Here is a 27,831-nt window from a genome sequence, read left to right as displayed (position 1 = left end):
AATCTTATAAAATTTGTACAGAACTTGGGCTATCGTGAAGCAGGTAAATAATTCTGTCTCAGTCTTTACCACCACTGCTGATCCTGACCTGAGCCTCAGGTGTTGTAAAATAATCACAGTTTTAAATGTGCCATACCTCTGCATACTAAAAAAAACTCATTCTCTCCATCCAAAAATTACTCAGACATGAGTTGTGCATGATCCTTTCAACTTTACCTAGGACATTATCAAATATAAACCCTCTAAATCTCCACTGATACATCTTAGTTAGGGTTTTTATTGCTGTCAGGAGACACCATAACCACAACAACTTTTATAAAAAACAGCATTTAATTGGGGCTTGCTTACAGTTTTAAATTTTCAGTCCATTATAATCATGGCAGGGAACATAGCAGTGTGCAGTAAGTCATGGTGCTGGAGTAATCCCCGAGAGTCCTACATCTGAAGGAAACAGGAAGTCGACTGTGACACTGTGATGCTTAAGCAAACAATCTCCAAGCCTGCCTCCACATTGACACACTTCCTCTAACAAGGCCTCACCTACTCCAACAAAGCCACACCTCCCAATAGTGTCACTCCTTTCAGGGGCCATTTTCTTTCAAACTACTGCAGATACTTTATGGATGATACGCTGAACTAGTTGTCCCCAACGACCAACCCGGACAAATACCAGTTGACTTGATCCAGTCAAACATGAGTCTGTCTTCACTTCTTCCACTAAGCTTTAGCCGACCCTTGAACTTAAGCTTGAAAAGACTGGATATCTTTCTTAGAGAATGGGCTGACTTTCTAGGTGACACTAGGCCTCTCAGCTGTGGGAACTAAAAGACTGACGTCGGGCCATTCCTCCTATTGTAACTCCCAACCTAATATTTTATTAGTCTTTTCAGATAAATCTGAAATACTGATACACTTTAAAAGTCAAGTGCTTATTGCAACTAGACCTTTAAAATGTTTATAATGAAATGGAACAGAGCCTCTTAAAGTATATTCATTCAGAATGATGATTTAATTGATCAGTTGAGATACAACTTTTCTCAACTTCTCTGAGATACAAATATCATTGATGAAGGTTTATTACAAATGAAGAAATTTGGCCCTAAACACCCACGAGGTTGAATATATTTCTCCCTCAGATATCTCCCTTTGTTGCTAGCTTCCTTTCTCTACTATGTCGGATAGAAATTTGTCCCTTGAGATAGTAGCTGCTCTCTGGAAACAGAGGACTGTTTTGTTTTGAATATTAAATATTCCCCACTGGATTGTGTGTTTGAACACTCGTTTGGCAGTCGGTACCACTATTTGAGGATGTTGTGGAATCTGTAGGAGAAGGAGCCTCATTGGAGAAAGTGCAGCCACGCTGGCTTCCTATTTGTTGTCTCCTGACTGCTGGTCAAACAACCTCCTTCTTCTGCTGCCATCTCTTCCCTGCCAAGATAGACTATATTCTCTCAAACTATAAGCCAAAACAAACTCTTACTCATTTAATTATCTTATTGCAAGGTATTCTGTCATGGTAATGAGAAAAGAAACTATTAAAAGAGCCCTGTTTAAGACCCTATATCTCATGCATAAGTGTCATTAGTGTTAATGCATGAACAATGCAAGATCCTACTTCATAAGCCTGTTGCAAACATTTAAATGGTAACTGTGCAAAGCTCTTAGGTGTTCTGACAACCTCATAAACCATCACAAATGAGTATTTATAATGTGTCCTCTCAAGCACTGCACAAACTGTATTTCTGGCAGAGAATAATCAAAGACATTCTTGCTGCCAAGAGCTGGCCTCCTTGATTACAAAGCTCTTACCATGTATACAAAATTTGGTTCTTTCTGAAAACTTAGATGTTAATCTGAGCCTCAGTATGGGGAGCTACCTGAAGAATGGGCACCATCTACTTGGAACGGATTTTCTCATGACTGAAAACAGCTTTGGCAGCTATATTCCATGTCTTTATGGGGCTCAACAGGATCAATCTCCCGCAGCCGCGCTTCAGGAATGCACTCTGCAGCAGCAGGCACAGTAGTACTTACCAGTGTTAATATTACAGGTTATCTTATCATTTGTCTCTGAAAGAATTTGTAAACAAGTCAATGTCAGTTCCTTAGAGTTCCAGACTGCATTTCTTAGTTTGTTTTATCTGTGTTTGGAACAGGCAGAACTTACTTTGTCTGTTTGTAATAACTAGTTAGGCACCCACCATTTGTTTTCAGTCTTCTACCATGACAAGGGCTATCTGAGATAGTTTCAACTATCAAGTTTGCACAAACTAATGTCATTTTAAAGGGTCTCAGTTGAGGGAATACCCAGATTAGTCTGTAACCATGTGTTTTTGAGAAATTATCTTAATTGATGATTGATGTAGGAGGGCCCAGCCCACTGTGGGCAACACTAACCCTAAGTAGGTGGCTTGAGCTGTATAAGAAACTAAATAGACCAGAGCTATACAGTGAGCTAAAGTGAGTGAGCCAGCCAGTCTCAATCCTCCTTTGTCCCTGCAGGTTCTTGCCTTGAGTACCTCTGCTGACTTCCCTCAGTTATGGACTTGGACCGGGAAGTGTAGGATTAAATAAACCTTTTCCTCTCCTAAGACGCACTTGGTGGGTGTTTCATCACAGCAACAGAAGGAAACTAGAACTGGGGACTTTTATTTTTGTTTCACTAGAAGGTTTGTTGTTGACGAACTTTCAAAAGCAGCTCTGTTAAATTTCATTTTCTTGGCTTTAGTCTAGCATTATATCTTATTGAGTTATTGAAGTGGGGACAAAAAAATAAAAGAGAATTTGCACCAGAAATTATAAAATATAAACTATTAAGAAATCCAAGGGCAATATATGCAAAATGAAATATTTCCAAAATAAGCAGGTGTGTTGGATCATGTTGGGAGTCCTAGCACTCAGGTGGCTGAGGTAGTGGTATTTCTAGGAGTTTAGTGCCAGCATGTTTATAGTAAGTTCCAGATCTACCTATTTATATAGCAAAATCTTACTTTTAAAAAAAGTCTTAAAATAAATGGAGAGTCACGGTTTGTTCGGGCATAGGTGTGTGTGTGTGTGTGTGTGTGTGTGTGTGTGTGTGTGTGTGTCACATAAAACTAAATAATCATTAGGGAAAGAAGCTGGGACTGTGATTTCCTTTAGCCTTTGTCCAGATGTACCATAGTCAACACCTACAATGAAATAGTCATTGTTAGACATAAAACATCGCCCACCAGAAGCACATCTTATTTAAAGCAAATATCTCTCAGCAAAGTCATTTGTCTCCTTCACGACTCCAATATGGATTTTTCAGTAGTTTTAGTTATGCCAGTCAAGCAGAAGGGAACATAAAAATAAGTTGAACTTAACTGTGTTCTCTGTCCCATATTAAACACTAAAACTGAATTATGCTTCTCCCTATCTCCAACTTGCCTATAATCACTTTTATTTATGACATACACTTTGGAAAGGAATCCAAAATACATAAAATACTTTAAAAGAATTAAATAGATACAAACTTATTAGATTTACATCATCATTTTTACTATACATTTTTATATTTATGTTCTTAAATTTCATGTAAGTCTAAAGAAGTTTTCTATGTGATTAATGCCTGTATCGATCTAATAAAATCACAGGAGAAGTCATCACTGCTAGTTCAGTAGCCTTCCCTCCCAGCACTATTTGAATAATCTGAGTTACCTCGCTCTAATAAAGTGCACTAATACTTGCTAATACCTTGTCATTTAGAGAAATAGCCCTTGCTCAGTTACAGTGGATTCAGGAGGAGCAAGTGGCTTGCTAGTCTTATAGTTTGTTAACTTAACTGATTTATTTTTACTAGTTAGTTGCTTTTTTAATTAATCAGTCAGATTATTTGAGGAGCATGCATTTTATGGCACGTATGTGGAAGTTAGACAATAACTTGCAGGAGTTGATTCTGCACTTCCCCTGCATGTCCAGAGACTCTGGTAGTCAGACTAGGCAGCAAGCCATCTCTGCGGTCTTCAACAACAGGTTTATTCTATGGTTCCGGAATATGACCAAGCAATAGTATGTTTATGAATACATCTTTACAGATATCTTCTACTTAGAGCTAATCATGATAATCACGAACCTTTCCATGAAACAAGTAGACATTTGTTGGGGTTTGAATGTGAAATGTTCATAGGCTAATACATTTGAACTCTTGGTCTCCAGGTCACAGTGCTGTGGAAAAGGTCATGGGATCTGTCGGACACTGAGATGTGCTGGAGACAGTGGGTGACAGGTCATGGACCTTGAGGTTTCATAGCTGAGCACTCTTTCCTGTTCACTTTCTGTTTCTCTTTGTCTTAGTTAGGGTTTCTATTGTTTTGATGAAACACCATGACCAAAGAGCAAGCTGGAGAGGGAAGGGTTTATTGGGCTTGTTCTACACTGTAGTCCAGCTGAAGGAAGCTAGACAGAAACTCAAGCATGTCTTGGATCTAAGGCAGGAGCTGATGCAGAGGCTGTAAAGGAGTGCTGTTTGCTGTCTTGTTCCACATGGCTTACTCAGCCTGCTTTCTTTTAGTTGCATTTTTTCAGTTGAGGTTCCCTCCTCTCAGATGACTATAGTTAGTGTCAACTTTACATAAATCTAGTTAGCACAACTTAGTCCTTGTCAGATTTGACGCACAAAACATCACTATTAAGTCACAAACTTTCCTTTTTTGATCATCCCCAAGATCACACATTGAGATATCACAATATAAAATATTTCACAAACTTAAAAAGTCTCACATACTTACATATTCAAACACATTAAAAATGTTTCTTTAAAGATATCCAGTCCCTTTAAAAATCCAAATTCTTTATTAAAAAAAAGATTTGGGAGTTTAAGTTTAAAGTCCCTCAACTATGGACTCATAAAATGAAAAATAAATTATGTACTTTTTTATTTCAAGAGGGAAAAGCCAGGACAAAGTCAAAATATGAGAAAAGCAAAGCCAAACCCTTAACAGTGTAAATAATAATGGAATGTCCAACGACTGGGCACCACATACCATCCACTGTACTCCTTCAAGGGCTGGCTCACTTTTCTGACTGGACTCATTGCAGCACACACGGTTTGTCTTCCAGGCTCTGGCTAGTTCTACTCCACAGCTACTAGTGTTGGTGGTGGTCCTCCCATGCTACTGGAAACTCCAAAATGCTAAGGTCTTCTGCTGCAACTGGGCAACAGCCTCTCTGAGGCTCTCTTCATGGTCCTGAGCCTCAACATCTCTGCATGACTCCTTCAGATCTGGGCCTTCAATTGCCACACAGGCTCCAGTTTCACCAATGGCCTCTCTTGGTCTCTCACAGTCAAGTCTCAGCTTCTTTTCATGATCCCTTAGTGCCTTCAAATCCAGTACCACCTGAGAGACTCTTGGACTGCCAAGTTTCGTTGCCTGCACAAGGTACAAACTTGGCCATTTCTGGAGTACAGCTTCTATTTACTCACTCTCAGGAAACACTTTCCAGAAGATTCCACCTTAGTGATGCTGGTCTCTTCTTAATAAACACCAATCTTTTTAGCTCCAGTCAACCAGCATCAAGTAGCCCACCAAAGCAAAGGTTTTGCTTTTCTAGCTCTGGTTTCTTGTTAACCACAGCTGATTCTACAGCCGCAGCTAACCAGAACCATGGGCTCTTAATTAAAATAACAAATGACCCTGATAATCTTTAGACTTCCTTCTGAAACTCCCCAAGTCAAGCCTTCATCTTCTACAGTGCTCTGAACATTCTTTTCTTACAAGCTCCTACAGAAGAGCTGACTGTGTTCCCAACACTCAATGGTTTTTCTAAGTCAAATTTCCAAAATCCTTCCACAATCTTCCCTAAAACAACATGCTCATGTCTGACACAACAGTACCACACTGTCTTGGTAACAACTTGCTTTATTTAGGGTTCGTATTGCTTCGATGAAACACCATGACTAAAGTTGAAGAGGAAAGGGTTTAATGGGTTTACACTTCTACATTTTTAGTCCATCACTGAAGTAAGACAGAAACTCAAACAGGGCAGGAAGCTGAAAGCAGGAGCTGATCCAGCAGCCATGGAGGAATGTGGCTTACTGGCTTGCTCCACATGGCTTGCTCAATCTGCTTTCTTATAGAAGCCATGACCATCAGCCCAGGGATGATGGCCCCTACCCACGATGGGATTGGTCCATTAGTCACTAATTAAGAGAATGCTCTGCAGGCTCTTCCACAGCCTGATCCTATTGGAGGCATTTTCTCAGTGGAGGTCTCCTTCTCTCAGATGACTAGAGCTTGTGTCAAGCTAAGAGTAATCTAGCTAGCACACTATTGATGGTGCAGTATACACAATTGGCTTCATGTTTCTTCCTTAATGTGATGAACTGTATTCTCCCAAATTTTAAGACAAAATAAACTCTTTCTCCAGTATGATGCTTTTGGTCAGACATCTTATCACAGCAAGAAGAAAAGTAACTGATACTATGTAGACAAGTCCTGAAATTCTGCTAGTAAAGTCATTTTATCTTTAATTTTACAACAGGTACCAATGTATTTAGCAAATATCAATGCAGTTAGCAACAGCCTTTCTAAATGTAGGCTCTCCAATGTTGTGGTTTATGAGTAGAATAATTATGTTTGTTGAATTCCATACAGCTGGATGTGACAAATCTAAATTCTACAGACTTAGACCACTGTGTGTGATAGTTTGAATGTAAATGGCTCCCATAAGTTCAGAGGAAATGGCACTATTAGTTGGTATGCCTTGTTGGGAGTCAGTGTGACCCGGTTGGAGGAGGTACATCACTGTGGGTTCAGGTTTTGAGGTTGCCTATGCTCAAGTGATGCCTAATTTGGACACAGACTCCTGCTGCCTGCAGATTAAGATGTTGAACTCTCAGCTAACTTTTCCAGCACTGTTTCTGCCTGCATGCCACCATGTCCCACCACGATGATAATGGACTAAACCTCTGAACTGTAAGCTACCCCAATTAAATGCTTTCCTTTGTAAGAGTTGCTGTGGACATGGTGTCTCTTACACAGCAATAGGAAACCTAACTAAGGCACCACGACAGGAAAAACACCTTCAGATGCTATATATTCATTACATTCCTCTCTTGTAGAAAATTTTATAATTTGTTTACCTGGGGCAGACATTACTATTGTGACTTATCAGAATTAACTATAACTTGACCAGTAAAAGGCAAAACTATTGACAAGATAATTTTGTCTCTAAAAGAATATTACCAATAAACTTTACTATATTCTTCAAATGAAGTTTTATCTTTGATTCCAAGAATAGCTGTATTAACTCATACCCTATTTTCATTGATACAGCTAAGTGTTTCAATATCAATTTTGGTGATTTAGGATTTGGTTCCTTTTAAATTGTCATCTATTAAAACTGTTCTTTAATAATTTCTCATATGTATGTATGATATTCTGATTACCTTATTCCTTCCCCTTTCTTAACTTGCTTCCATGCGAGTATCAACATCCATAAGTCCCTTTCTCAGACATATGTATTTTTGAGTAGTGGTGTTTTATTTGTATTTTAATAAATAAACCTTTCTTGAGGATCAAAATAATGAACAGTCACACTGGCCAACCTGAAGACCAGAAAATCAAAGCAGCCAACCACTGGCTCTTACCTCAACCTCAGTCTGAAAATGGTGAATCCGCCTCCAAGAAACTTCAGAATGAAACTGAAACTGAGAGCTATCTCCTCCCATCTAATAATCCTCTCTGGTTCTGGGACTAAGGGCGTGCACCACTACAGCCTGGTTTCTATGGCAAGCTAGTGTTCCTACAGGGATTAAAGGTGTGTGTCATTGTTGCCTGGTCTGTAAGGCTGGCCAGTGTGGCTATTTTACTTTTCTGATCTTCAGGCAAGATTTAGCTATTAAAGTACAAATGAGACACCAGTATATTTCATTTTGTTTAGCCATTGTCATCTTTATGGCCATGGGTTTGTAACCATCTACTGGAGCATGCTGGGCTTCTCAGTGGGTACACAGGTGACCAGAAGGTCTGTCCATCCTCAGAATCCATCAGCCTTAACTACAAGTTGGTGCCCATAAAATTAACAGTTTGCTTCTGGGAGTGTATATTACTATTACAATATAATTATTATTATTTATTCTTTTATACCTAGACCACAGTTCCCCCTTTGTCCACTCCTCCCAGTCCCTCACCTCTCCCTATCCACTCCTCTTCTGTTTCTCTTCAGGAAAAGGCAGCCCTTCCACGGATATGAACCAAACATGGCAAATCCAGTTGCAATAAGACTAGGCACTTCCCCTTATCTTAAGAGTAGACAAAGCAACGCGGTATGAAGGAAAGAGTCCCAAAAACTGTCACAAGAGTCAGAGATAGCCCTTGCTCCCACTGTTAGGAGTTCCACAAAAAGGCTTAGCTATACAATGGTAGCATATGCAGACGGCCTAGGTCACTCCCATGCAGGGTCCCTGGTTGTCAGTTCAGTCTCTGAGAGCCCCTAAGAGTCCAGATTAGTTGAGTTGAGTGTGTGGATTTTTTTTGGTGTCCTTTACCCCTCTGGCTCCTACAATCCTTCTTTATCCTCTTCCATATAGGATTCCCCTGAGCTCCTGCACCTAATATTTGACTGTTAGTCTCTGCATCTGTTTCCATTCAATGCTAAGTGACACCTCTCTGAAGACAATTGGGCTAGGTACCAATTTATCAGTATAGCAGAGCATCATCAGAAATCATTTGACTGCCAGTTCTGCTTGGTCTTTTCCTAGATCTCTGGAGTAGTCAACCTCTGGTACCTGGCCCTCCAGGCAATGTCAGGGGTGGGTTCCCTCTTGTGGCATGATTCCCAAGCTGGTTGGCCACTGCCACAATTCCTTAGTTATCTTTACCCCCAGAAAATCTTGTAAGCAAAAGCAATAGGTTTAGGGAGGATAGAGGAAGAAAGTACTGGGAGAGACAACTGAAATTAAGGGGCATCTTGAAATGAGCTAGAAACCTAGTGCAATGGAAACTCCCAGGAATCTATGTGGGTGACCTTAGCGAAGACTCCTAGGAATGGGGGATATGGAGCCTGGCCTATCCATCTCTTGTAAGGAGGCAAGACTTCTAGTAGAAGGATTGGGACACCAACACAATGTCATAGCCTTGGATCTAGAGTGTTTAAACTGCAGCAAATGCTAATGTTCACTGAGCTAATTTGTTGAACCATCTGTATTTCTTTTCTTTATTTATTATATGAATATCTCTGCAAAGGTTGTGATCTTTGTTCCATGAGATTATCTTACAAAAGAAAATAAAGATAAGTAAAGCCTGGCTTTAGTACTCACGAAGGGACACAAGAACCTGAGAGTGTCTAACAATAAAACAGACTAGGGATGGAGAAAAATAGTGATTGATAAGGCTTAAGGAAGATGACAGAGCTTTGCAATATATGAATAAAGCAGAGGAACTATTAAAATTCTACATCACTTAAATACGTCCTTATCATTTCATCCAAACTGCTGTGTTTACTCTTCCTTTTGTTGAAGGAGATAAACTAGATAATGGACAGTCAAATTATAGACATCAAAACACAACTTCATTCAATACAAAGAATGGCATATATCTAGAAAGTTAAACCTATTAAAATCATCTAACTTATAGGGCGATATGAGGTAAACACAGATTATACTAACCCTTGATGAGAAAAATGAAGCATGAATGGTGACTATGTAAATAAAAGTCGTTTTCAAGTATAAAAATCTGTAATTAATTATTATACTAATACAGAAAATAATTTCTAAACCCTTCATTCCAAAACCCATGAGAATTGCTGGAAATTTCCAAATTTATTAACAACTTTGTCTGATTATTGTAAAGTAACACCTTCAGTGATCATAGACCAGAAAACATTTTGTCACTTGCTATTACAAAACTGTGTCCTATATAGTAGAAAGAATGTGCATCTGTGCAAATTATGAATTTCAGTCTTCAGAATATCTCTTTAATGTTTGTAAAAGGGAAACCACAAAGCTACAGAAAACCCTGTCTTGACCCCCCCCCAAAAAAAAAAACTTACGCAGGCCATTTAAATTCCAAAACTTAAACTGAAGTTCATCACAATAAATTATTTTACTTTTAAGAAGTTGACTATTAAGAGACAATAAGTCACAGATTAAAATAAGGTGTTTTAAAATCACATATTTGGCAAAGAATTCAAGTCTATAATATATAAAGAACTCTCAGAATCAACTAACACACAAACAACACATTTTTGTGTATAAAGGTGTTAAATAGAGACTCCTCTATGTTATGTCAAAAACATGTAAAAATAGATCATCATCATCCTTCAGGGAGACAAGAACTATTGGCTCTATTTCTGGGAAATGGGATTGACACACCTCATGAGAAATTATTTGGCAGCTTTTTTTCTTATTTAGTATTTATTCATGATCATAAACAACTCTACAATCCAACTCTAGAACTGGAAGGAAATGAGTAAAATATGGAACCCAAAGAACTCCAGTGAGAGCAGAGATTACAAGGTATTGCAAGCAGATGGGGTGGGGGTACTCTCCTCGGTTACAGAAGGAATGGTCTGGTGGGTAAGATGCCCTAAAGTTAGAAGAATTAGAGTTGTTCACAGATGGAAATGGTGATCTTCTTGCTAGTCTTGCCACTTCTGTACTCCAAAACGCTCCCTTGCTTCCATGATGTGATGCTCACGCCTTTTTTCACCTTCCCAAAGGTCACATGTTTGCCTGCCAGCCACTCAGTCTGAGCAGTGCAGGAAAACAAAAACCAAAACAAAACAACAACAAAAAAAAAACCTGGGAGCCATTTGTGTTTGGTCCAGCATCTGCAATGGACAAGATGCCAGGACCTATATGCTTCTGGATAAAGTTCTCATCCTAAAATCTTTTCCCCAAAGATGGACCTGCCACCAGCATTGTTATGGCTTCTGAAGTCACCACCCTGGGACATAAACCCTGGAACAATCCTTTGAAAGGAGAAACCCTTATATCCAAATCCATTCTCTCCAGTGCTCAGACTCTAAAACCTTTCTGCTGTCTTTGGAACTTTGTCTGCCAACAGCTGGAGGGAGACACAGTTCAGGGGCTTGACATTGGCCATAATGTTGAAGAAAACTGTGGAGCTGACCATAGCTGCATCATGTGACAATAGGGGACAAGGGAGTCTGCAAAGCATGTTTGGTATCTTCCTCAGATGTTAAATATATACCTGCCATAAGATGGAGCCATCTCACTTCTAGGCATTTGCCCACAGAAATCAAAGTTTATGTTCATCCTAAGACTTGCACATACAAAACTGTTAAAATATTAAGAATAGATTAAAGCAGATTAAATGTCTATGTCCTTTTTCTAGTGTTGAGTAAAAGAGTTAGGATGCAACCTACTCCATACCAATTAGAGTTCCTGTCTCTAATGAAAAGTAGATTCCCAGAGAAGCAATACCCAAGATTGGCCTCTGACTGCCACATGTACACATATGTGCACCTGTGAAAATACACACCACACATGCGTGCACAGTACTTTTTGTTCTAGACATTCATCAAATAAAAAAGCTAATAATATTCATTAATTATTATACCTTAGGTCTATAGCAAAAAAAAATAGTAACTGCTGTGTCAGTGCTTACTATGGAAATACATAGGCTTAAAAGAAAATATAGATTCAAATGAGTTATATTAAAAAAAATCAAAGCACACATTTTTCTCAATTTGGAATTTATATTTTAGGCTATGAGTTAGACTTCTATCTTGACAGATTTAAATGGTAATTTGTTATAACATGAGATGGCATGAAATGTATTTATTGACATTTCAAATTACAGCATTTTCAATGAGAAAGATATCTAATTTTAAGCCACTAAAACAGCATGATGCAGCCATACATTTCTTGCTGAATAGCAGTCACTCAGATATGGGTTCTGATTTATTGCTGCTATCTAGGATGGGAGTACTACACACAAAAAATGATGTTAAGTAGACAAGAGGTTGCCATCACGGTTATTGGCATGCTCCACTTCTATTTTAAAATGCTAAGTAATTCTATGATGTTTCAGCATTTAATAATTGTGCCAGCTCAATAAAAACATGTGAAACCATTATTTCCTGACATTAATGAAGTCGACTTCTCCAGCACTATTTGAATAGGCAATTGAATGAGGAGACTCAAAAATGCATTAAAACCAGGTCAGCTGTTCTGTGTTTGCCACAATACGTCCACAGTTCCATGAAGGGTAATCTTGAACTATTTTTTTAGAGCAGCCTGTACATCTTTATCTTGAAATTCCAAATGTTTCAACAATAGACAATTGTTAAGAACCAGACAATTATTTTTCAGCACCCACTGATTAATGACTTAGTCTGTGACACGGGAGAAGTGTTAGAACAAAGGCATCCATTATAATAAATGCACACGCATTAAACCATCTTCATTAATGGGAACTTCTGATTTCAGTTCAGCATAAAGCATAAATATGCCAAGAAAGAAGCTGGGTGGTAAGAATTTTAAACGTATTTTGAAACTCACTTGATAAGAAGATTAAATAACATCACTGTCCCCTATTAAAACTTTTTTCTTTCATTTATATCTTTCTCTTTCATGCCTCCATCCTCTTTTTTCTTCCTTCAAATTTCAGTCTGTTCCCCTCTCTCTTTATCTCAAGCACATTTACAATGTTAACCCAGTAGAAATTATCATAAAATGGCATTTTATATTACAAGAAATTAATATTTTTAAACTCACAGGTTCAGCTGTCATTTTTATTCCGAAGATGAGCATTTTATGTAATTACCGTCTTTTCAACAAAAATGCAATATAGCAGTAGAGAGGTGATATTGCTTATGTCATTTGAGTAACCTTACCCACTGGGTAATTTCTGTAATAGTAGCAGGAAAGATGAAGCTTTAGAAAATGAGATTTTAAAAAACTGTTTAGATGCTGAGCTTGGTCTGTAGAATTCCTGCTCCTGACAGAATTGAAAAGTGCATTGTGATTATCATTCCACCCGAACTTTCCCAGAGTCCTATCAGGCCATTGCTCGGTTCCCTATCAAATACATATGTATATGTGCTGGTCAGTTCCTTGGTTGCTTCCACAGTGATAGTAATATAAATATAGATATAAATAACCAAATTCATGAATCAGAAAGCAACTATGATTATCTTTATACCTGGTGAATCTGGCACTTTTCAAATCTACCCCAAGCAATCTGCCTGAATAATGTCATCCGTTTTCATAAGAGGCAAAGTCTGTAAAAGCTACAGACATTCCCATTTTACAGAAGAAGAAAATGAGTCTTGGTGAATTTGAGTTTCAGATGATGTCATGGTTTTTAATATGGACATTATAGACCATTTTAATTCTGTGTGTCTTACATGGGTGAGTTGTCCTGTAACTTTTTGGAGCAGCCCTAATCTACATTCCCTTTTACTGTCACCATTCTTCGTACATATTTGCTATTCTTCCTAGTCATTTATTCATAGTGTACAACCAAAGTACCTTTGGGGAACAGAATTAGGCTGTTTTCCCAGAATGCTTTTGATCTCTGCTTCTCAGCATGCACCTCTGTCTGTATTAGATGTGATGAGCAGAAACCTGGGGGGGGGGGTCAGAGAATGTCACTTCTGTAATTTAGTTGTGAAGCTTTTTTGCTTCTGTCTTGAATACCATCACTCCTCCTCTTCAGCGTCTTCCTTTTCACCCTCCCATTCTTTCTCTTTCTCCTTCACCCCTTCGTCTTCTTTTGCCTTTAGTCTTCTCTCTTTCTGACTCTTCTAAGTCACTTGGACGGCTACCTTTTAGAAATCCTGGAATACTCTGAAAGCTCATGGAGAAGCTCAAAAGCTGAGAATCAGAAGTCTACTCCTAATAGTCAATAAGGACCTGTATTTGCCCAACAACCACTGTGGGAGTTTGAAAGTAACTCCCAGCCAAGCCTCGGGTAACAGGGTATTATCCCTGGCCACTATGTCAGAAGCAAGAAGCTAGGAAAACTGTGTTGCACTAAGATGCTGAGTTCCAGGGTAATTTGTTGCCCAGCAACAGATGGATGAACAGGGAGTGAGAGAAAGGCAACACTTTCTGAAAGTGTGGGATATATAGTGCTATTTGATAATTATAATGCTTTTGACCTTTGAAACAAGTCTATGAAATATTATCACCATATTTTAGAGTTGAGATCAAGGCTAACCACAACCCAAGCTCAAGTTCTGTCTAAAGAACTGGGCTGTGGGCAGAGACGGCAGAAGACAGAAGAACCAGCTCTTCTTTGCTCAGGGTCTACCTTTCCACTCTAGAAAACTGGGATGGTGTGTGTGTGTGTGTGTGTGTGTGTGTGTGTGTGTGTGTGTGTGTGTGTGTATTCTACCAATACCAGCACAGGATGAGATTCTTAAATTTATCAGATTGCTGCTTGCCTGGTGTTGGTGGAGGATTAGTATGATGAGCATTCTAAGTCTTAATGTTAAGATTCTTAACTGCTTTCTTGCTTGTTTCAATCTTTGTACTAGATTTTCATTACAGTGATCTAATCTGACTTTGAGTTTCCTGATGCAGACTGCAATTAACCTGTGGATTTTTCCGGGGATTTAACTACAGAAGATATCTGAGCAACTCTGCCAACATGCTTGTGACAATGCTTGGCTGCTAGTTTTCTTGGGAATTAAGACTTTAGAGCTGGTTTGAAACTGAGAAAAACAATTTAGAATGTTTCTGTATATTATTGGGGTGAAGACTAATGGGAAGTGGGACAAGTTAGAGAACTAATAGAAAATAATTAGGCAGTTTAACCAAAAGCTTTTCCAAGGCTTTAAAGATGGTTCAGTGAGTAAAACGTTTGAATTTCAAGCATAGGGACCAGAGTTCAAACATCATGAATCATGCAAATATGGGTATAGCTGTGTGTGTCCTTACTCCCTGTGCTCCTATAGCAAAACAGGAGGCAGAGAGAATTGCCCAAAGCTCAAATAGTTAGTCTTATGTGTGCAGCAGTGGAGAGCAAAGAAGACATCCTGTCTCAGTCTCAGTCGAAGGTGAGAACCCACACTGCAGTTGTCCTTTGATTTCTATATGCCAGCCACAGTATACACACACACACACACACACACTCGTGTTTTCTATTTGTATCAGTGTGGATATTTGATTTTCAATAAGTTATTTCTTTTTCCAGTACAAATTTCTTTGTGTTTGGAAGGCAGCAAACATTTACCCATCACCCCAATGCCAGTGTAGACTATTAACAGAAACCTTAGGAATGGTTTCTTTCTTTGTTGTCAGAATTGTTAAATAAAATAATTCCTCCTTTGGGACTAATTTTTGCATTCTTTTTTCTTCATCATTTAATGGTTTTCACTGCTTAGTTTCCATCTGAAAGGTAACTTCTTACAGAATCCTCTCCGAAGTCAGTGTCTGTGCTTGTGATGGTAAAGCTGACTGCACTCTGTGAAGGATCCATTAAGTAAATGGATAATTGCCCAAGGAAAGTGAAAATGTGTGTATTCATTGAAATGGTACTATAGTAGCTATTTTCTCAGTGCTCTGACAAACATCTAACAAAAAGTTACTTAAAAGACAAACAGTTGGTGTTAAATCACAGTTCAAGTGGATCTCGTTCAACAGATCTAGCAAAACACAGAAGCAGGCAGGGAGGGCATGAAAGCAGGAAGTGGTGAGAGCAGGTCACATTGCATCTTCATTCAGTGATTAGAGAATAAATAGAACCCAGAATCAATCCATAAAACCTCAAGATTCAGACTTCAGCAGCCTGCTTCCTCCAACAAAGCTCCGTATTCTAAAAGATCTATAAACTTCCCTAGGGGTGTCATCATTTGAGGACCAGTTGTTTAACCACATGTTCTTCCTTGGGAACATTTCTGTTCAAATCACAGCAGGTCATGACCATGGGGTTGTCTTCTGTCTTTACTACCAATTCTAACTCTATCACTGAGTGTCATAATGCACACACAATAGTCAGGAAAAGGGACAACAAAATGAGAGAATTGTACAGATCAAAAACACTAGTTGTCATTATTTATATCTTGCTACCTCTAACTGCCAAAGTTACTATGAGCATAGAGTGTGTTCTTGAAACATTTGCTCCCAGGAGAAATTTCTAGATGCTCCTGGTCATACTAATTCTGACATCAGATGAACATGTAACTTTATTTGTGTGTTTATTTAAAGATAATGTATGTCTTAATTACTTTTCTATTGCTGTGACAAAACACTATGACCAAGGCAATTCTAAAAGACAGAGGTTAATTGGGCTTATGGTTCAAGAGGTTTCAATTCTATGATAGGGAAGCAAAAACAAGTAGGACGTAGAAAGAGAAGCCCACTGGGAATGGCACAAATCTTTGAAACCTCAAAGCTGGCCCGCAGTGATACACTTTGTCCGACAGAGCCATACTTTCTAATCCTTCTCAAATAGTTCCACCAACTGGAGTCCACGTGTTGACAGGCATGAGCTTATGAGGGTTATTCTCACTCAAACCAACATCCTTTGTTTATTATTTACTGTGGAATCACTGACTGTGAAACAATGGAAATCAAACTCACCTAAACAAAATTAAATTAAAACGCACAGATTTTCTCAGTAAAGAACATCACAACTTATGTTTGAGAACACTAACAGAATAAGTTAGTGTGCTTGAATCACTGTGCTTGAATTGCTTTAAATGTCTAAATCACCAACAAAACCTGCCAGAATGTAAAAGCATGACACTAAGTCATGAAAGAATAGCTGTTTACAGCATGCAGCCTAAAAAAGCACAGAGTCTCTTCTCAGCATGAAATGTGGGTGTCAGTGACCCCCCCATATCTCACTACTTTCCAAGTCCTGAGTGCATGTTTGCAAACAACCCTAGCACCATAAAGATTTTTTAAATTGAACAAAGCAGGGGAACCCAGAAACACACATCTGGAAATAAAGAGGGCCGAGTCTGGTAGAAATTTACCACAAGGATGAGCAAATCATCGCCCAGAATCCCAGTGACCACTATTTGTGCTGGTGACGTAGGGAACTAGGTCAAGCCTACCAGATATAAAACCCTTCCTGGTGAGAGAGATGGTGCTTAGAAAACCAAATTTCTGCACAGCCTGGAAGAAGTGATAAGAGGAGATGGCTGCTTGGGCAGAGGGAAGGAACAGCTCACCTTTGAGTTGGTCGTTTGCATATTTATCTATGTCATTTATTTGTTTGTTTATTTATTTGTTTGTTTGTTCATTTGTTTATGGAAAAGCAGAGGCTCACTTAGCCCAGGCTGGCCCAGAACTTATTCCTTTATTGTTAGGATAATCTTTATCTCCTTATTCTTTTAGTTCGACCTTCTAGTTTCTAGGCTTACAAGCCTGTGCCATGAAACAGCTTTAGTTAACCTTTGAACCACAGTTTTATTCAACTAGAATGTTGTGTGGTTTAATTTCAAAGACATTACATAGAAATTGTGGGAAATTTGCATATACATCTTATTGTGAAGATTTGTGTTTGGAAAAAAATATTTCATTGTTAAGTAACAACTTTTTATTTCAATTTGTTTCTGATTTCATTTCCCTCTAGACTTCACTACCCTTCCACAGAATACACCAGTAACATTAATTTTAAGCATCAGTGAGCCACACCTTCAAAAACAAATTACCCACCCCCAAGAAATGGCAACGTTTCACGCTACTTTCATTCATTTAAACTTTTCTTAGCTTTTAAACATCGAAATCATGAAATTAAGGTCTCCCAAATGTGTTTGGAGGTCTGATTTCCCCCCGGGAAGTCTCTGTGTTGCAGTGGTCCACAGGCATGGGTCCTGGAACCATGACTAGGTAGAGAGAGGGAATGAGGAAATGACAGACACCAAGGAAATAGCAGAGACACTAACACAGAAAAGCTGCTGTTCTGGGCTATGTGCTTTCTGATGAAGCCACGCCAGCTATTTACAACGGCAACAACGTGGGACCTGGGGTGGTGTTTATGTACAGCACAGAGCAAAGACTTACCTAACCCTCAAAAGAGCTGTTCATAGGTGAGCGATCTCAGTCCATAAACACAGCAAAGGAAAGAGCTACAGCTGTCAGGGTTTGCCAACAGGTCAATTGTCCATCCTGAGGAAGAAGGCTTTTTCAACTTTGAGCCTGGTGTAAATGGCAAAAAGTTTTGCCAATTTCCCATAGATAAAAGGTTTCAGTCCTTGTCATGGTTGTGCCCATGTTTACAATATATGTTCATATTCACCTGAATTTAATTCACTCGGGGCTTCCTTAGCTCTCCACACTGTTCCTTACACAGAAAGCTATTAACAAAGAAATGCCTGTCATGATAAATACATGCAAAGTATAAGGGGAGGGCTAATTACATGAGATTCTTTCATTGTCCGGTGAGGCTTATAGTACTGTCATAGATGAAGCCAGCATACATACTGGAGAATCATTTGAGTTCTTGCCTCATTTAGAGTAGTATTTGTAAATTATTAGCCTAGAGTGTCTAATAAAATGTTCACTTTAATCATCAACAATAACCCCTCTTGAGAACAGTTATTTCATTTATATATGAAATATATAATCATAATAAATGAGTTGCTCATTGTTGTACAGATTCAACTTACTCTGCTTTTTTAAAAAAATGATATTTTAGAAGATAGTTTTGGTGATTTTTTTTACAATGTTAAAAATGTATGTAGGATAGTACTTGCTAACCTCCTGAGAGGAGTATGCCTGAGTATGTCCACTGCACATGGAACTTGTATGTTGTCATGCGACTGATTATTGTTGGATGTTTAATAGAAAAACTCTATGATAACTAAGAATTGGGTTATAAGTCATTTTATTGATAAGCAATTCCACTATAGTTTCTAAACAAATAACTTGAAGAATTTCTTTTTATATCATTATGCAATTCCCATTAATTCAAATTAGCAGTAATTAAAACATATGGCCATAGCAGAACAGCCCATCAATTAAGAGGTTAGTAAAATCCAAAAGGATTTTAGCATAAAGTATTTATACTTTTTATGTGATTTTTCATAATTGCGGCAATGAAATTTTTGCACACGGGGGGGGCGTTGCGATTATTTTGATAATAACCTATCTCAGTAGCAGCAGCATTGTTATATTTGGATATATCCCATAACTTTTTCTTCCCATTCTGTTTGAGTTTGGATTTTAACTTGATATGGTTATTGCTCAAATGGCAGTGGCAGGAAGTAATATATTCCAAACTTGACCAAAAACTGTGGGCACTGACTATGGTTTAGTCACTGTTCCTCTCTTGCTCTCTTGAACACAGAAAAGTGCCTTTGGGTTTGCTGTTAACTTACATCTGATAAAGGTAATTGTCATGGATATCCTTGTTAACTTGACAACTACTGGAATTATCTAAACCTCAATAAGTTAGGTAAATCTGCGTAGGATTTATTTTTTCATTTGAAGTATGAAGACCCACCCTAAATTTGAATCTTTTGAGTTAAGAAAATCCACCTTAAATCTGGGCCACACACAATCTCTGTAAAGCACACTGAATAAGGAAGTTTGCCTGCTTGTCCTCATTCTCCCTGGCCAGTTCATTCCTTCACTGGCATTAGAACTATCTTCTTGGGGATTCTGATGTATGCTGAAGACTAGCTGAGGCATTTAGCTTTGTGGACTGAGCAGCTATTGAACGTGTGTTTTTTCCACCGAGAGACAGTCATTTGGGGAATAGTCTAACCATAACGTGTAAACCACTCTAATAAACCGCATAGAGTCATTCTATCAGTTCTGTTTCTCTAGAGAACCATGACTAATATTATAAAGATGGAGACCTTGTAGCCCAATTACATAACAGACAGCTAGAGCGATTAGAAAGAAAACTTGTGAGCACTCATTCCTGCAACCTAACGTAGAAAATGTTGAAAGCACAGGTTGATATTTGTACTGGCTGGCTCTGTGTGTCAACTTGGCACAGACTGGAGTCATCAGAGAGAAAGGAGCTTCAGTTAAGGAAATGTCTCGATGATATCCAGCTATAAGGCATTTTCATCAGTAGTGGAGGGCCCAGCCCATGGTCAATAGTGCCATCCTTGGGCAGGTAGTCCTGGGTTCTATAGGAAGGTGGATTGAACAAACTTTGGGTTCCTTACTGACTTATTTTAGTGATGAACAGCAATGCTGAAGTGTAAGCCTAATAAACCCTTTCCTCCCCATCTTGTTCTTTGGTAATGAGGTTTTGTTGAAGCAATAGAAGCCCTAAGACAGTGTTGATTTAGGAAAAATGCAAAAAAGGTGAATTATCACTATTTCTAGAAAGTTTTGACTTAAGCCTATTGTGGTGGATTATAAAAGCGAGCCAGACCTTAGTAGACCCTTGAGATCTTAGCACAACTGACTCCATGATAGAAGTACCATTCAGGCTGTAAAACTCAGCATGTAGACAGCACTGACTGCCAAAACCAAAACAGAGACCTAATCCATCAAAGCCCATAATTCTGAGAAAATGTACAAGCCTTCCTTCTTGGCTTTGGTAATTCCTCTTCTGGCTAACTGTTCTTGTTAACTGGAGTATGTCAACCCAGGATATGTTTTTTTGTGCTTAAAAGCTCATCCTGAGAAAAGCTCGGTCCTACTCTGGGATCCCGAACACCCAGTGTAGTTGCCAGCTGGCTAATAAAGACTTTCTATTGGCACAAACCCAGGTCTGAGCAGTCTTCTCTGGTGAATACCCCACAACAATACATGCTTGTAATCCTGAGATGAAAATAGGAGAATTAGGAGTTCATGCCAGCCTTGGTATGAGCTTGAGACCAGCCTAGTTTCCATGAGATCAGCTCATAGAAGAGAGCTAGAGCCAGAACAAGGAAGGAGACATAGAGGGAGAGAGGAGAGGAGAGGAGAGAGGAGAGGAGAGAGGAGAGGAGAGGAGAGGAGAGGAGAGGAGAGGAGAGGAGAGGAGAGGAGAGGAGAGGAGAGGAGAGGAGAGGAGAGGAGAGGAGAACTTCATTTCAGAGCACAGATCAAAGAGCTTGGAAGTGAATCGAAATGATTCTTTGCAACTGGGAATGTAGCTTAGTTTGAAGAGTGCTTGCTTGGCATGCATGAAACTAGAGGTTTAAAACCCCAAGTCACACATTATCGGATGTGAGTACACGTCTATATCCCTGCGCTCTGGGGATAGAGAAAAGAAAAGGATCATTATTTGGTTATCTTTAAATACATAGGGAATCAAAGGTGAGCCTGGGCACAAACTAGGGGATTTCTTGTCTCAAGGAAAGAAGAGACAAAGAAATATATAGAGGGGGAGGGAGGGGAAGGATGAGAGAGAGAGAGAGAGAGAGAGAGAGAGAGAGAGAGAGAGAGAGAGAGAGAATTCTTTATATGAAGAAATAGATCCCTTAACTCTTAAGGCTTATGTTAAGACTTAACAGAAAGAAATACCTTAGAATTTCATGATACATCATCATCTTTGTGTTTTTCATAGTACTGAAACATCTGCTATTTTTCATAAAATAAAATTCAAATGTCTATGCCTCTAATAAATTCCTTTCAGAAAACCTCCTCAAATTTGTTTGCCCATCATCCCTACCATGCCTAAGTACTCTACGGAAGCCAGAATGAATACCTGAATACCCCTAAAAGATGGTAGGCCACCCCGTTCCTCTGTCATTGTGCCTGCATTCTCCTTCCTATCTGCAGATGTAGATCTGAGGCATCAAACAAGCCCATCTCTAGTTCAAGGTAGTTATACACACAATAGGAATTTGCTGGTTCAATGCAAGCTCACTCACTGAATTAAGACCTCTCAGACTTCTTAGTATTATGAACTCCCAATTTTAATTCTTGATCTTTTCCTGTTTGTATCAAAATTAGTGTAACTTTCCGGAAGGATTTTATGAGGTAGTAGTTAGCTAAATTTGCATACATTATTTAAGCTGTCTCTATGCTGCATTTTATTGGACAACCATGGTGAACGTTTCCTAGAGAACAACCTGCTTGTGTATTCTCTATGACAAATATCTTCACATCTGTTGACCAGATATCCCTCTTTTTTCACTAATCCATATTTATGAGACTGATAACTTAGCAACTGAGAAAGTCGCAAAAATCACCTCCATATCTCTAGTCCGAAATGTTTGCTTTATCTTTCTCTAATATAAAATTTCTACTTATAGACATTACATGATGGCAGAAGGGAAGCTATTTGGAAGAGCAGAAAGAGAAGAAAAAAACCTGCAAAAGAATGAGTAAGAAACAAGTATTTTAGCCTATATATTTGAAAACCCTACAATGAATCCAATTATTTGTATGCTAACTTTTCAAAAGTAGTTAAAAAAAGATTTTCTCATGGAATGAAAAAGTTAGAGTAAATGCTTTTAGTTTTATGAAATTGTGTGCATAAATTTTAAAATAAATTCAGGATATGGTTACTCAACAGTAGATAAACCTAACACTTTGTTAAGCTCTGTTCCTTTATTGTAATAGATTAAACTCAAAAAGTCAAACAAGAAAATCAATCTTTCCATCACGCTTACAATTTAACATTCAGAATTTTAATTTTCAGTTTTCTCTCCCCAGACAAGGCATCATAATAATTTTTTCCAAACTCCACTTTAAACACTGTAACACTTCTTAAGTGCATTGTTGTACTCTTTCATTCTTCCGTTTTTAATACTTTCCACATCACGCAGTATAGCTTTGTCCCTTGTCTTTTTTAAAGCCAATATTTTGGCACCTTTCATTTCTTTTCTGGAACTTCAAGCAACCGATGCTGTTCTTTTACAAGAACACGCTTGAGGAAACTTGTCTACACAGGAGAATTTATCTCCAGCTCTCGTTCCCCTTTATTAAATACTTAGAAATGAATTCCTCCTTTAATTTTCTTGCTTCGCTTTTTCTTTAATCTTGTTCCTAATGAGAGTATCCTGAGGCAGTGCAAGAATTTTGCTGATTTAAGTTATAGAAGGATGCTTTAGTTGACAACAGCTTTGCTCTCCAGTGACCCCCTGTGGCTACACAAGAAAGAGTGCATTCTCTACCACTCTAATATCACAGATGTTTAGTTGAGTAACTGGTGTGTATTGGTGTACATGTGTTCATTTCTGTGTACTAAGATGTACCTTCATTTAAGGAACAGGAATGATCAGGCACTGTACTTTGTTAGAATATATTAACCTGGAAAGCTTGATTATTTTAAAATTGGAGGCACTGGAGGTTGGAGAGATGGCTCAAAAGTTAAAAATGATTAGCTGTTCTTTCAGGAGCCCAGGTTTAATTCCCAGGATACATGTGGTGGCTCACAACCATATGTAACCCCAGTTCCAGGGGATCCAACTCCCTTTTCTGCTCTTTGCAGGCACCAGAAACACGTTGCATGGATATACATGCATGCAAAAGACCCATAGAATTAAAACAAAATTAAATTAGAATTTTCAAACTGGCAACATCTTTCCTCGCTCAAACCACAAAATCAAAGGGAAGTATTGTTCAGCCATCCAAAGATTATGGACTCAGAGTTCGATGTGCTTGCCTGTATTCTGTCTGCTGATAAAAAAATCTCAGTTGGACTATGATGGGAAAACACATCTGTAATGTCAAGACCAGAAAACTCTAAAACATTGTTTTAAGGATAACAGAAAAGCAAAGTATATTTTAATACAGTGAGTTATTATTAGGGGTAAGCACTGGTTTAGAAATGGGTAAGGAACCTACCAGATATTTCAGTGGGTAAAGGCTGTTGGCCAAGCCTGATCACCTAAGTTGGATCCCTCAAACCCACATGGTTCCTGCAAATTGTCGTCTTACATCCATATGTGGGCCCAGGAATGTGTGAGCCGAGGCACATCATGATTGCACACATATACCACACACAAACACACACACACACACACACACACACACACATACATACACCTACACATGTACAGGAATAACTAAAAGCAAAAAATAAAATAAATAAAAACAGTTAAAGGGCTGTAAAAACAGTGCAGTTGGTAAAAGCTTACTCTATAAGCATCAGGAAAATAGTTGGGCACTGGAAATGGCCACACAAACTTATACCCCATCACTACAGGTTAATAGGGAAGAAATAGAAGGATCGTTGCTGAGGCTTCCTGACTGCTACCCTTGCTCCAGTTTCAATAAGAGACATATCTCAAGAGAATAAAGGAAAGGCTGATAGAATGGAACATCTGATTCCCACTAGTGGCCTTTGTGCACACGTATATGCTCAATTACCTACACACAGAAACCACACACAAACATAAACAGTTCGTGTTTTGAATGCAACTTGTAAGCACTCCTAAAGCATAGTTATGGCAATCATTTCTGATGTATTAAAATGCAAACTTTTCTCCATTTCCCCAGTTTTATTGACCTGTTGATTGGGCTGTTGGCTTCTTCTTTCACCCAAACACTCTCTTTAAAACTGTCACCTGGGCACAAAGGAAAGTTTGCAGTGTCCCAGCACCTAAGCAAACCTCTTCCATGTAGGGTGACACCCCTGGGAAGAAGGGAGCCATGCTTCCTTCGTAAGAGCCTAGAGGTTAAGAAAGAAAGAAAGAAAGAAAGAAAGAAAGAAAGAAAGAAAGAAAGAAAGAAAGAAAGAAAGAAAGGGAGAAGCAGAAGCTAGAAGAATTTTTGCTCCTGTGTAAGATACTGAGACTTTTATAAAATCTGTGTTTCACAGATAAAAGATAGATTCATTACCCCCTTCCAAAAACAAACAATAACAGAAAATCTGAGGGTGGTTGCAATTTCTGTACTGAAGCCCCATCTAACCCCAAGTCGGCTCTGTGGGCTAACTGAAGTCATTCATGTTCAGTCTATCCTCAGACAACAGAACTACATTGACCTTAGCAGTTTTCTCAAGCTCAGCACAAGCAAACAGGACTTGAATTATTGCTCTCCTACAACATAACAATCTGATTGTTATGACCCCTTGTGTCTTGCAAAATACACTAGAGAGGTAATTGTGAATGTTTCGCGTTCCGTGTGTTATAGTTGGCAGGGGTCAGCATTAGCCGAGTGGCCTTTGCCCAGTGCTCAAAGAGGTAACATCTCTTCCCTTGCTCACTTGATAAAATGTTAAACAGCATCAATTCAGGCCATGTTTTTGTGACTCAGGAAAGCCAAAATCATTTTCCACGGACGCTTCTCTTTCAACATTAAAGGAGAGCTGGAAGCATGACCGCTCACACCCATTTCTAACAGGTATGGATACTGAAATATTAAAAAGTGTTCTTTATGAAGAAATGGCTCAGTCAGTAAAGGGTTTGATGTGAAGGCAGGAGGACCTGAGTTCAGATCGCGAGCACACACATGAACCGCGGCTTTGGGTGGTATAAGCCAATAATCGCAGTGAATGCTGGACAGACAAAGACAGATCCAGGAGCCTCACCAGCGATACTATGTAGCTGAATCAGTGAGCTTTAGGCTCTATTAGAGACTCTCTTTCAAATAATAAGGTAAAGAGCAATTTAAATAGGTACCAGATAACAACCTCTGGCATCCACATGCATACACATGCATGAGCATATAACACCTACTCACAAAACACACACTATACCATACACCACACACCACACACACTACACAGACATAGACATGGACATGGGGACACACACACACACTACAAGCTTTATCTTATATAAAAGATATATATATATATACACACACATTGGCAATTTACCTAATGACTCATATAAGGAAACAGATAATGCCAGAATTTAAAAAAAAAAACAGCTTTAAGTCAACATTCTTATTTAAGCCATATATGGGAAAAGATAGGAAATTACACATGAATATGGCAACTTAACACAGGCATAAACAAAACTCAGGGTCCTTTTTTATTTAATCACTGATCATTGCAGAAAAGATGACTTATGTCCTTAATCAATGAATGTCATCTAGCTAGACACTTAAATATTATACTCAGTCATTTTCCCCAAAGAATATTTGCATTAGACTTTGCAAGGAAAACATAACAAAAATACAAAATAAAATTAAAAAATATTTATACACCTAAAATCAATGCAAATGAAACACAAAGAAAACCCCCAAAATACCATTGAAGTTTCAAAATCTGAATTAATATTAAAGATAGACTGATGTGAAAGTTCCCATTCATTTATTTCTGTTTTACTTGTCCTAAAAACAAACTAAACTTTTACAGAAAGAATAAAGTAAAATCATAATAAAAGAATGAAACATGTTACTTGGGGAATAATCACATGGCTGTTAATAAAACTGTAAAAGTCTCCAGCTTCTTGTATAAGTAGAGGCTATGAAAAAAACTATTTTGAATTATAGGAATAGTACTTAGAACAATAGTGCTCTACCTTCCTAATGCTATGACCCTTTAATACAGTTCTTCATGCTGTGGTGACCCCCCAACCATAAAATTATTTTTGTTGCAACTTCATAAATGTAATTTTGTTACTTTTATATACTACATTATAAATATTTTTGTAGATAGAGGTTTACTAAAAGGGTCATGAACAGCTGTCTTAGAACAATCAAGCTAATAACTAAACCCAGATTTCATTGGGGAAAAATTCTAGGAAGCATGTTAGTGTAGTCATGGAGAAAGGCCTTCAGTGGCCCACTGGGTAGCCAAAGTCTCTCGTCTTAAGCACTTAGCTCTCAATGTGGAAGCTTATTGATTCTGCCCATCATCTGGATTCTTCTTGGGATATAATTTAAATGTTATTCTTCCTCATTTATAGCACTGTTTTAATCATATTTAATCATAAATAAATACATTCAATATTTTGCAGCTTAGTTAGGGCAGTATGTCATGAAATAATTTCCCAGTCCTTGCCTTGTTCCATTGATCTATGCCTAGCACACTTCTTCCACTTAACACATCTACTAAAATCACAGCTGCCTTCATTCTTCTCTTTGTCATGGAGGTATGTGCCATGTTGAAGTCAGTTTCATCATTTACACAGTGGTTACACTGGTTTCTAGCATGAAGATTTGTTAATTGCTCATTTCTTGAATAGATGTGTGGTAGCATGGGAAGACGATCACAGCTTCTAAACTTTCGGGATGTCAGCTTTATTCCTTTTTCTTTTCTTTTTTTATTTAAATTTATTTATTTATTAAAGATTTCTGTCTCTTCCCCCCCACCGCCTCCCATTTCCCTCCCCCTCTCCGAATCAAGTCCCCCTCCCTCATCAGCCCAAAGAGCAATCAGGGTTCCCTGTCCTGTGGGAAGTCCAAGGACCACCCACCTCCATCCAGGTCTAGTAAGGTGAGCATCCAAACTGCCTAGGCTCCCACAAAGCCACTACGTGCAGTAGGATCAAAAACCCATTGCCATTGATCTTAGTTCTCATCTAGGAAAGGACAATTTCTGCTAACTCTTGAATTCAGTTGGACCTAACCCCAAAAGTTCTAAAATTTTTAAAAGAATTAACCTACCTCAAGATCCAGCTATATCACTCCTGGGCATATTCCCAAAGGACTCTTTACCATACCACAAGGACACTTGCTCAACTATGTTTCTAGTAGCTCTATTTGTAAAATGCAGAACTTGTAAACAACCTAGATTCCCCTCAACCAAAGAATGAATAAAGAAAATGTGGCACATTTACACAACGGAGTATTACTCAACTGTTAAAGACAATGACATGAAATTTGCTAACAAATGGATGGAACTAGAAAAGATCATCCTGAGCAAGGTAACCCAGATCCAGAAAAGTTGATGGAGGTTTTTATCCCACCCAGTCCGGCAGCCATTCAGTCCCAAAAGAAGTTGACATTAATCATAAACTTGTTGGCCTATTAGCTTAGGCTTCTTATTAATGCTTATATCCTACATTAACCCATAATTCTTGTCTGTGTCAACCATGTGGCTTCATACCTTTAATCAGCGAGGCAGTCTCACCTTGCTTCCTCTGCATCTGGGT

This window comes from Microtus pennsylvanicus, chromosome 4 (assembly GCF_037038515.1).
Source record: "Microtus pennsylvanicus isolate mMicPen1 chromosome 4, mMicPen1.hap1, whole genome shotgun sequence".
NCBI lineage: Eukaryota > Metazoa > Chordata > Mammalia > Rodentia > Cricetidae > Microtus > Microtus pennsylvanicus.
The sequence above is the reverse complement of the archived record's forward strand: the minus strand, read 5'-3'. Positions refer to the sequence as shown.